This window comes from Coregonus clupeaformis, chromosome 11, assembly GCF_020615455.1.
Source record: "Coregonus clupeaformis isolate EN_2021a chromosome 11, ASM2061545v1, whole genome shotgun sequence".
NCBI lineage: Eukaryota > Metazoa > Chordata > Actinopteri > Salmoniformes > Salmonidae > Coregonus > Coregonus clupeaformis.
Window position 1 is genome coordinate 32,577,960 of NC_059202.1, and position 12,274 is coordinate 32,590,233.

Here is a 12,274-nt window from a genome sequence, read left to right on the forward strand (position 1 = left end):
CTTGGGTCCTGCTCAGCCCTTTTTCCCAAACCTTTACCGTGTGTTCAGCAATAAACCATTTATGTTTGACGGTAGTTTATGGTTGTCGTGTAGTTTTTGTTCTCACTGTTCCATGTCACACTCCTAATTTGCATGAATTATGTTACGGGTCTCATGTCCATCCACCCTAGACGTTTAGAGCCACGGGATTCGTAACATAATGTGGGGGCTCGTCTGGGATATATCTCATTGATACTCATGCAAATTAGTTAGTGTCTGGTTCAGTGTTGAGCTTGGCAGCTGTAACTACCAGTTTTTTTTGTGTGTGTTCAGTATTCGACGGCTCGTGTTGCTAGTTTAGGATGGCTACTTTTGAGTTGGATGCATTTTTGGAAAACCCTACGTGGGAGGTTTTTGAGAATTGCCGTAGAGTGGATCTACAGGCTTTGGCTGACCACTTTTCTGTACCCATATCAAGGGTTTTAGTGAAAGCTGAAGTGAGGAAAGCAGTGTTAGAGATATTGTTGAACGAGCGAGTGCTTGAGTTACCGCCGCCTGAGTCTGCTGCTCCTGTAGGGGATGTGGTTGCTGCTCCTGTAAGCCCGTCGGTGTCTGAGGACGAGGCTAAGGCTCCAGCCACATTGCCCCGTTATGACCCACTCTCCCCACTGACTGACAGTGATGCCAGGATGGATGTCCGCTCGACACGGCTCCAAATGGAGGCGGAAGAGCGGGCACAAATCAGGCAAGACAAGCTGGAGATGCGTAAAATGGAACTAGAGGCAGAACAGGAGACACGTAAGCTAGAGGCAGAACTGGAGACGCGTAGGCTTGATCAAGAACTGGAGACGCGTAAGATGGAACTGGAGGTGCGTAAAATGGAACTGGAGGCAGAAACAGCGAGGTTAGTCTCTGCCCATACTATGCCTGCTAGTGAGCCATCCTCACCAGCTGTGTCGTCTGCTACTTTTGATATTAGTAGACAGATCACCTTGGTACCTGTGTTTAGGGAGTCAGAGGTTGATTCCTATTTCAGTGTGTTTGAACGTATAGCGGTAGCATTGAAATGGCCCGAAGAGGTATGGTGCCTATTACTAGTGTAAATTAACAGGTAAAGCCCAAGAGGTTCTGTCAGCGCTACCTCTTGAAGACAGCTTAAATTATGACGTGGTCAAAGCTACTGTTCTTCGTGCCTATGAGCTTGTTCCTGAGGCATATCGACAGAGATTTAGGTCTCATAAAAAGGCTTCTACTCAGACTTATGTGGAGTTTGCTAGAGACAAAGGAAATATGTTTGACAAATGGCACAGTGCTAGTAAGGTAACTGATTTTAACTCTCTACGGGAGTTAATCTTGTTAGAAGAGTTTAAAAATTGCTTACCCGAACGCATTGTAGTTTATCTGAACGAACAGAAAGTATCCTCACTGTCGGAAGCGTCTGTATTGGCAGACGAGTTTGTGTTGACGCATAAGAGCGTGTTTTCAGCTCATACGGAGAGCAGGGCTGCAGAGTTGCTAACTTTTAGTCCTAGTCGACCAGCAGTACATCCAGCACGCCCAAAAGATGTGTGTCACTGTTTCTATTGTCATAAGGTGGGACATTTGGTTAATGATTGCTTTTTGCTTAAACGCAAACAGGGGATGCCTCAGCACGCCAGGCCGCCAACGGGTGTTGGGCTGATTCGTACGGTTGTAAGGCCGGAATCAAGACAGAGGCCTCATAGTGAATGTGGTTTGAAAGTCCCTGTCCCAGATCACAGTTATGAACCGTTCATTTTTGAGGGATTTGTTTCTATATCAGATGACGAAGCGTCTCAGCGTCCAGTTAGAATCCTCAGAGATACTGGTGCGGCGCAGTCGTTCATACTATCTGATGTGTTGCCCTTGTCCAATAATACATATTGTGGTTCCAGTGTGTTAGTACAAGGAATTGAAATGGGATTCGTCCCAGTGCCATTGCACTTTGTGAACGTACACTCTGAGTTAGTCAATGGAGTGTTCAGAGTTGGAGTACGTCCTATGTTGCCAGTAAAAGGTGTGACATTTATAATGGGCAACGATATTGCCGGAGGAAAGGTGATACCCGTATTGGAGGTATTGGATAAAAGTGACCAGTCTCTCTCCGAGGAGCTGGCACAGGGTTATCCAGATGTGTTCCCCGCTTGTGCTGTCACACGTGCTCAAGCACGACAAGTGGGTGAAGTGATAGATTTGTCGAACACGATTCTATTCAGAGAGTGTGACCCAGAGGATAGTTTGGGTGCTACCTCTGGTAAGCTGGTGCAGTCTGACCAACAGTCCAGAGAAAGGAAGAAGGATGTGGAACTTGTTGCTGAGGCAATACAGCTACCAGTTACTCGTGAGCAGCTGATCGCTAACCAAAAGGTTGACATTAGCCTGGCTAAATGTTTTTCTAGTGTTGTCTCAGAGGAGGAGCTAAAGAAGAAAAACATGGCATACTTCATTGATGGTAATCTCCTCATGCGTAAATGGACATCCCATGTTGACGCTGGCGGAGATTGGAATACTGTTTACCAAATAGTGATTCCTACAGCCTTTCGACAAAATGTTTTATCCTCGCTCATGATCACCAGTGGTCCGGACATCTGGGAGTCACCAAGACTTATGATCGAGTTTTGCGACATTTCTTTTGGCCTGGTTTAAAACAAGATGTGGCTCAGTTCTGTCGGACTTGCCACACCTGTCAAGTAACTGGGAAACCGAACCAGGTTATTTCCCCCGCGCCTCTTTGTCCCATACCGGCCATAGGTGAACCATTCGAACATGTGATGGTTGATTGTGTTGGACCATTACCAAAGACAAAATCTGGTAACCAGTTTATGTTGACGATTATGTGTGTGGCCACCAGGTACCCAGAGGCCATTCCTCTGCGAAGGATTACTGCTCCGGTGGTGAGTAAAGCGTTGATCAAATTCTTCTCAACTTTTGGGTTACCTAAGGTGATACAAACTGATCAGGGTACGAATTTCCTTTCCAAACTTTTCAAACAAGTGTTCAAATCCTTGTCAGTTACACACCGTGTGTCAAGCGCATATCACCCAGAGTCTCAGGGTGCGCTTGAACGTTGGCATCAGACACTGAAGTCTATGCTCCGTAAATATTGCTTGGAATCTGAGAAAGATTGGGATGAGGGAGTTCCTCTAGTTTTGTTTGCTGTCCGTGAGACAGTACAGGAATCCCTAGGGTTCAGCCCAGCTGAACTGGTGTTTGGACACACCATGAGAGGACCTATGAAAGTCCTTAAGGATCAGTTTTTATCACAAGAGTTGTGTGTGAAAGAAAATGTGTTGGACTACGTTAGTCGCTTTCGTGAGCACCTACATGGTGCCTGTGCTCTAGCAAAGGAAGCACTGTCTTCCTCACAGAAACGGATGAAACGACACTATGACACACAGGCTGTTTCTCGTTCACTGCAGCCAGGTGACCAAGTTCTTGTATTGTTGCCTGTGCCAGGAGCGTCATTGTCAGCACGTTTCTCTGGTCCATATGTCATTGAAAAGAAACTAAGTGAAACTGACTACGTGATACAGACTCCTGATAGAAAACGCCAATCTCGTGTGTGCCACGTTAACATGTTGAAGACATACCACACCAGACCCGTCACTCAGATAGACAGTCCAGAGAAACTGGCCGAGTTGGCTGTCTCTATTGCTGCTACGGCTGTAGTGGGAGGTCATGTTAATGATGTGGACGGAGATGGTTTGGAGTTGCGCAATACTCAGCAGCAGTGTGCTAGATTGCCCAATTCAGAGATGCTGCTGTCTCTCCCGTCAAACCTGATTCATTTAACGGACAGACAGTCAGATGATATTGTGAGACTATTACACAGCTTTTCATGTCTTTTTAATGATGTTCCTACATGCACAAATGTGTTAGAACATGACATTAACGTTGGAAACGCTGCACCTATCAAGCAACAATCTTATCGTGTCAACGTCTCTAAAAGAAAGATAATGACGGATGAGGTCGGTTATTTGCTGGAGAATAACCTGGCTATGCCAAGTTCAAGTCCTTGGAGTTCTCCGTGCATTCTGGTTCCTAAACCTGATGGGACGTCCAGATTATGTACGGACTATCGGAAGGTCAATGCTGTCACAGTGCCCGACTCGTTCCCGTTACCCAGACTGGATGACTGTATTGATACTGTTGGTGCTGCTACGTATGTAACCAAACTAGATCTTCTAAAAGGTTACTGGCAGGTGCCGTTAACCTCACGTGCCTCCGACATATCTGCCTTTGTGACCCCAGATCACTTCCTACAATATGCTGTCATGGCATTTGGGATGCGGAACGCACCAGCCACTTTCCAACGCCTGGTTAACACAGTATTGGCTGGAGTTCCTAATTGTAGTGCTTACCTTGATGATCTGGTAATTTATTCAACTGAGTGGTCTGATCATGTTAACACTAAGGGTAGTGTGTGAACGTCTAGCAGCCGCTTCTCTAACCCTGAACTTAGCAAAGTGCGAGTTTGGGAAGGCCACTGTTACTTATCTCGGTAAACAGGTCGGCCATGGTCAGGTGCGCCCTGTAGATGCCAAGGTCTCAGCTATAAATGCATTTCCCGCACCTACCACCAGAAGAGAGCTACGCCGCTTTTTAGGGATGGTTGGCTACTACCGTAGTTTCTGTAAAAATTTCTCTGCGGTAGTTGCTCCATTAACGGATTTGCTCAGTCCGGCGAGAAAATTTGTATGGTCTGAAGATTGTCGTACTGCTTTCAACACTGCTAAAGCACTCTTATGTAGTACTCCTGTTCTTGCTGCGCAAGATTTTGAACAACCGTTTAAACTGGAGGTAGATGCAAGTGCCAGAGGTGCTGGTGCTGTTCTACTGCAGCAGGACCAGAGTGGAGTGGACCATCCTGTCTGTTATTTTTCACGGAAATTTAACAAATGTCAGACAAACTATTCCACCATTGAACAAGAAGCTCTAGCTTTGTTGTTAGCTCTGCAGTACTTTGAAGTTTATGTTGGTTCCAGTGCATTACCAGTGATAGTGTATACTGACCATAACCCCTTAGTTTTTCTCCACCGGATGTACAACCAGAACCAACGCCTTATGCGTTGGGCACTTGTCGTGCAAAATTATAATTTGGAGATCCGCCACAAAAAGGGGTTGGATAATGTGTTGGCAGATGCTTTGTCTCGTGTTTAATGATCTAGTTTTTTTGGGTTATCCCGGCAGGATGATCTTTGAATTTTGGGTGTTGTGATGGTACGTGTGTCGCAAACCATTGTGGTTTGCTCTTTTAAGGGTGGGAGTGTTACGGATACAGGTATCCTGTGTCTTTTTGTGTTTTTCCTCTCCTTCTGCCCTAATCACAGGTGTCCGGTATGTTCCTGATTGGTGGTCGTTGAGGTGTCTGCTGATTGCTAAGGTGGACCAATCAGTGAACATTCCTCTGCATTGCACCACCTGTAGCTGGTTTTTCAATCACACATCCCATTGTTTAAAAGCCGGTCAGTTGTGTTTGTTGTTAGAAGACTATTTTCCGTATGTGAGTATGGATACTGTGATGTCCTGTGTTTTGTTTACTCACTAAGTTGCTGGTTACTCTGTTTGGTAACTTTGTTAGAGACTATTTTCGTATGTGAGTATGGATACTGTGGTGTTTTGTGTACTCACTCATTTGCTGATTACTCTGTTTGGTAACTTTGTGTGTTTCTGGGAAAAGGGGAGTTTAAGCAAGTTGCCCTTGGGCGTACATTACCCGTAGGAAGAAATCTGTCTAAAGACACTAGTTAGACCTGAGCGGACCACCCCCTGTACTTTTGTATGATTAGCAGTAGATTAGCGGTTCTTGAGGCAGGCAAGATCAGTTTAGGGTTTTTTTACACTATTGTTTCATTTCTTGGGTCCTGCTCAGCCCTTTTTCCCAAACCTTTACCGTGTGTTCAGCAATAAACCATTTATGTTTGACGGTAGTTTATGGTTGTCGTGTAGTTTTTGTTCTCACTGTTCCATGTCACACTCCTAATTTGCATGAATTATGTTACGGGTCTCATGTCCATCCACCCTAGACGTTTAGAGCCACGGGGTTCGTAACACCAGTGGTGCGTGTTTCCAGTCCGGTATGGCTCGTGCCTGCTCCTCGCACCAAACCAGTGGTGCGTGTCTCCAGTCCAGCACGGCCCGTGCCTGTTCCTCGCACCAAACCAGTGGTGCGTGTTTCCAGCCCGGTGCGGCTCATGCCTGTTCCTTGCACCAGACCAGTGGTGCGTGTCCACAGCCCGGTACGGCTGGTGCCAGAGCAGTCCGGTCCACCGGTGCCTAGTCCAGCTCCGGTCAACTGCTCTACACCAGTGTCCAGAGTTGGCTCTGCTAACCTCTGCTCTAAAGACTGAGCTCTCTGCTGCTGGAGGGTTAATTCCTCTCTCAGCTTCTCTTGTTGCCCGGTCAGCTACTCCACTCCAGTGCCAGAGCAGTCCGCTCCACCGGTGCCCAGTCCAGCTCCGGTCAGCTGCTCCACTCCAGTGCCAGAGCAGTCCGCTCCACCGGTGCCCAGTCCAGCTCCGATCAGCTGCTCCACTCCAGTGCCAGAGCAGTCCGCTCCGGTCAGCTGCTCCACTCCAGTACCAGAGCAGTCCGCTCCACCGGTGCCCAGTCCAGCTCTGGTCAGCTGCTCCAGTCCAGAGCCAGAGCAGTCCGCTCCACCGGGGTCCAGTTCAGCTCCGGTCAGCGGCTCCACTCCAGTGCCAGAGCAGTACGCTCTACCGGTGCCTAGTCCATCCCCGGTCAACTGCTCCAGTCCAGAGCCAGAGCAGTCCGCTCCACCGGGGTCCAGTCCAGCTCCGGTCAGCGGCTCCACTCCAGAACCAGACATCAACCCCTCTCCAGGGTCGGGGCCTCCCACACCAGGGTCCAGACAGGGCTTGGTGCATCGTGGGAGGACTGAGAGGGGAAGCATCGCGCCGAGGTCCAGACCGGACCAGGGGTGCAACGGGGAGGCAGAAAGGGAGAGGACGTCACGCCTGGAGCCGGAGCCGCCACCAGGCTGAATGCCCACCCGGACCCTCCCCTAATGAGTCAGGTTGGTGCGGCCGGAGTACGCACCTTTGGGGGGGGGGGTACTGTCACGCCCTGACCTTGAGAGCCCGGGTTTTCTTTAGTTGGTTTGGTCAGGGTGTGAATTTCTATGTGTAAGATCTAGATATTATAGATCTATGTTGGCCGGGTGTGGTTCCCAATCAGAGGCAGCTGTCGATCGTTGTCTCTGATTGGGGATCATACTTAGGCAGCCATGTTGCCTACCTATGTTGTGGGATCTATCTATATTTTGATACCTCAATGTCTTTTAAGTGGACAATGTGACCTACCCTAGAATCCGTACAGTTGCCCCAGATATGCACTGATTATATAAAAGCAGTTGTCATGAAACAGCTATATGGGTGTACACACCGGACAGGAAACCACATGAATAGCACTCCTTCTCTCACATTCACTTTTCAGTTCCTGCCCTCACTGAAAACATTATTTACCAAGAGGAGAGTTGTTTTTTAGCAACAAGGTGATCACTACTGCTGTCCGTTCTTTTAGACCACACCCATCACCCTTCCTAAACATATCACTGTATCTATTGGAAACCGAAAAGGAAAACAGTGCTTTGATTTTTCCTTTGATGCGCTGTAATCCCAAACAAGTAGAAGTATTGTGAAAGTCATTGAACTCGAGCCAAAAGCTGCACCTGGAAATTTACCAAAAGTCTCCCATTGGAGCTAAGCTTTTGACAAAACCCTCTCATTGATTGTTTTCAAATCCACACGTCCATAAACTAAGCATATTTCTCTCCTTAGAGACGCGTGTGGCTCCACGGGAGGAATGTGTTATGTAAATACAGCGGAAGGTCAAAGGTCAAATATGATGTAAATCAACATGATCTCAACTGGGTGTTGATGTGTTAATATGCGATTAAACTAGAGTTATGGGTTGGGTTTAAAATGGCTATTAAATGTATATAAATGAATAGAGTATCACTGAAACAACACTCCTATCCTATAGGTGGGGCCTGCATACGTGGGCTTATTGTCTCTTTGTTTTGTACTGGAGTCTTTGGGCTGGTCAAAATCAGGTAGAAGGTAAACGGAGGTAAGGTAAACAGATACCTAAACATTTGTAGGTATCTGCCAGGTCTTGCTATGTGTATGTATGTGTTTATGTATGTTAAGGACCCCACCCTGGAAGCTTTAGAAATGTGCCTCCCAAAACCACCACCTTTTGCACTGTTCTTGTCAGGATATTTACGTTCAGCATAATGGACTTCTTGCCCAGCTTATGTTGAATACCAGATTAGACCTTCGGTAACTAGGCTGAATAACGTAGACAAATTGTATAACCTATAGATGAAAAGACTGATGAATCATTCTATTTAATGAATAAATCAGACCAGCCCTCAGCACACAGGATATAAAGGATTACATTATGTCACTTACTCTTTCGGCTCTGCTAATATAAATGTACATACATAATGCATCTTTATCCTTGGTGCAGAGGTCAGTGCAGACTGTGACGGGCGCACACACACACACACACACACACACACACACAAAAGTGAATCAACTGCAGTCCAGAGATATTCCAAGCCAGCCTCCTTTGATTCGACTTGAGTCTGCCACTGGCCTGAGCTTTTGAGAGGTGGAGCTAGTGTGTGAATGTGTGTGTGTATTTGAATGAATATACTGTATGTCTTAAAGGGGAGGGGAAGAAAGGAGGAGGCAGAGAGGGGGCGAAAGAGTGATAAAGCCATTCAATCCCTCACCCCCCTTCTTCCACTTAGCTCCCCCCTCTGTCCATCCTGCGCTCCCATCCCTCCGTGCCTTAGCAGTGTAAAACTGGGCTCTCTGACACAAGCAGGCTCAAGCAAAGCACAATAGTCTACTACACTACACTGTACACCAACAGAAGAGGATACTTTGAACTTGTGCAGAAGGAACATTATTTCAGTGTCTGCCTGTTTCTCTCTCTCTGTGGATGACAGGTAGCAGCTGCCGCACTTACAATCAGCGGCACTCCTACTTAGTCGGGACACTCAGTATCTCTGAAGTTTCCATCGCTGGAGCATCGGGATTCACAACTAATGTGTAACTTAGAACAAGGCTGGAGTCACTCTCTCTCTTTCTCTCTCTCTCTCTGCGAGGACAGAGCTGGAATTAACTCGCGTTGAAGGAATCTGTGGGGTGAACAGCTCAGTCTTGGAACGTCTTGTTCAGAGAGTGTTGTGTTCTAAACGCAGGGAAATGGACAGACTGATCGAACTCATCTGGATCTTGGAGTTTAAAAAGTACTCTCATGAGATTTTAAAATATTTCAGTACTGCGTAAATAACATTCCATTTACTCAACAACGCACTGCAAGAGATTTCTAGACAATTTATGTTGTTTTACAAATTGCTTAGCTGTGGGTTGATTGTTTATTGCCATAAGAGATGCTGCATTTCCAGGGTTGATTCTCTCTCTGAGAGTCTGGCAGGTCTCCTTCAGCATACCTGGCAGTCTGGCTGTGTGTGAAGAAGGTAGAATCATCTGGAGGAAACAACTCTACACTACTAACAGGCATTGTGTTTCATACCCTTACTAGACCCTGTATCTGACCTAACACCTGGGCTTTGCTAAGGCACTCTGAACACCTGAAGTTAAGACTATGGGGACTCTGGGCATCTTCCTCCACCAGTGGAACCTCTGCACGTGTGACAACGGTCTTCAGCAGATGCACAGACGCAGCAACAGCAGCCTGGTAGTCCTGAAGGCTAACGCCACTACTTTCTGACTGCTTGATTACTGGACTAAAGGGAGAGCTGCTACTACTCTCTCCTCTACTCTGCCTCGCCTGAGCGGAAGACGGAGGAGCATCGGCCATATTGATCCCATGCAGTTCTCACCTGGACGTCAAGCGAAGAGTTAGACACACAGACGAGTCTGGATAAGCCGGGCAAACGGTAAGGACACGCGGTATCCTCTTTTGTCAGTGTAAGCTGGGGGCTTATGTGGGAGGATGGTAATCACTGTTAATGGCTTAAATGAAACATGAGCAGACCAACAGCACTACGTAAGGTGCTAAGTGTCTATGTCAAAATCACTGTCCCAGTGGCTATTGTGCTACAGTTAAAAATGTGGTTTGGTAGTGTCATACTTAGCAGACCTGTATAAGACTGACTAATATCATATACTATTATAGGGTAAATCCCCAAACAACACTGTTGGCTGTATTTTCTGTCCCAGAGAACAATTTGAAAGGGAAACCCTTATAAACACTTAATTAAACCCCAGAAAGGTACTTTAACCTTTTACTGCAGTGGGTTAAATCAGGGTCACACAGAGTGATTCTTGGTAGTCTTATACAAATCTACTTTGTAACAAAAGTATACATGGCTATGGATTTAAAAAAAAGAAGAAACCTGTACCATGTCAGATACAGAGTTTAAATGTATTATATTTTGAGTTTGCATCCAAATATTACTTTATATACATCTCAAATATAACAAAACTGTTTGACATAGAAACACCAGATTATTGTCGTTGAAATATTTATTTTATTAATTATGAAATTATGAAAAACATTAATAACATTCCACCCATGATGCCAAAGAGGGAGCTTTTGGTCATTGACTGCAGGAAAGGGCTACGCCAACATTGTAAAATTCAACATGCAAGGAACTGAAATCTCACTTGAATTAGTAGCTGCCTATGGAGAGAGTCTGAGGCATGGGAAGCTAAACCAGTTGTCTCTGAGCTGTTCAACTGCCATAACCTGGGTAACAATCTGGCTTATAGCGCAGGCTGCTAACTTTCAGGAAAACCAGTGAATTACCTTAACTGCACTCACCAGCGTTAGAAAGGGTCACAGCCGTCAACTCTGTGAGGACAACATGGTCAGACCAATGACGATTGATCTACGATTGACACGAGCATAAAGCTGAATGTATTATGACACATTACGACTTTCATGTGACGTAACGGAGAGGCATGTCAAGGACTTTCATTTATTTGTTAATGTCTAGAACCACTTGAATCTGATCATATTGGAGTTACCCAATAATAAGTAAATGGGAAACCATTAGCGCCCCCAATGTCTCGAACACATGTTGCAGCACTATGTTGAGAGGAGAGGAAGCGTGTAGGAAGTGCGCTAACATATCTGAAATCCACCCATGCCAAACCGACAGGGAATATTCAAGCCCATGCTTACCAGATTACATAAAAGACATTGCCGACATTACATTCTACGTACGTTTGTCGGCAGTCAACTTTACTTAAACTTTGGTAGCATCTTGGGTCATTCATGTTTAAGAACAGTGGTTCTTATAGAGTTTTATTGATTTGTTTGTTGGAGACGGAGCAGATATAAGCCTGTTCACTTGCGTCTCTCAAATGTATCTTCCAGCTGTGATAATTTACAGAGAAAATAAACGCTTTTCCATATTTTCCACTTCTGTGGCGAAGGTGGAAGCTCATGCAATAGGTGATCACTCTTTTTGAAACATGACTCTACACTCTTAGTAAAAAAGGTGCTATCTAGAACCTAAAATGTTTATTCGGCTGTCCCCATAGGAGAATCCTTTGAAGAACCCTTTTTGGTTCCAGGTAGAACCCTTTTTGGTTCCAGGTAGAACCATTTTGGTTCCAGGTAGAACCATTTTTGGGTTCCATGAAAAACCCTTTCTGTAGTATTATCTCAAATAAGGAGGGACGACAACAAGGTTCTAGCTTCATTATGTTTACTAGCCTAGTCTGCGCATGTCATACATAGGTACGGACACGAACAAGGGACATCCTACTACATCTTCCCCTCTCCGATGAACAAGAATTCAACATGCATAACCACTGAAGCATAACTGAAATGCAATTTTGAAACAAGTATTATTCTCTTTAACATGCTACTTCCCACCCTGAAACAGTATGAAAGCATGAAATTACACAGTCTGAACTCCTATGTATTAACTTAGGTACAATCTTTCTTTTTGCTGAGGTATGGTCCCCTCAACAGTATGTATTCTATTCACATAACATAGTCTCTTTTTGGGCGAGCTTGTTAACCTGAGCCGGCGAGACAGGCAATGGGGAGTGTAGCCTCCTGCCCATAATGCAGTGGTGTGACTCTGTAAGCTAACAGAGCCCTGTACAGATCCTTCTTATTTTTCAGCAGTCCCTTGACTGTTTTCACAGCTCTCTCTACCTCACCGTTGCTCTGTGCATGGTAGGGGCTACTGGTCACATGTGTGAAGTCATATTATGCGGCAAAAGCAACCAGGACCTCAGCTACCCCTTGCCTGGAAAAC

The 12,274-nt window shown here is 45.8% G+C and overlaps 1 protein-coding gene across 1 annotated transcript in view; it reads left to right on the forward strand.

The window, feature by feature from the left end:
- Positions 1 to 8,855: 8,855 nt before the first annotated feature.
- The window catches only part of LOC121577306 (neurturin-like), a 41,180-nt gene continuing 37,761 nt past the window's right edge, over positions 8,856 to 12,274 (forward strand). The window contains exon 1 of the mRNA XM_041891070.1: positions 8,856 to 9,934. The gene's annotated coding sequence lies outside the window, so the exon portion shown is untranslated. The remainder of the gene's footprint in view (positions 9,935 to 12,274) is intronic.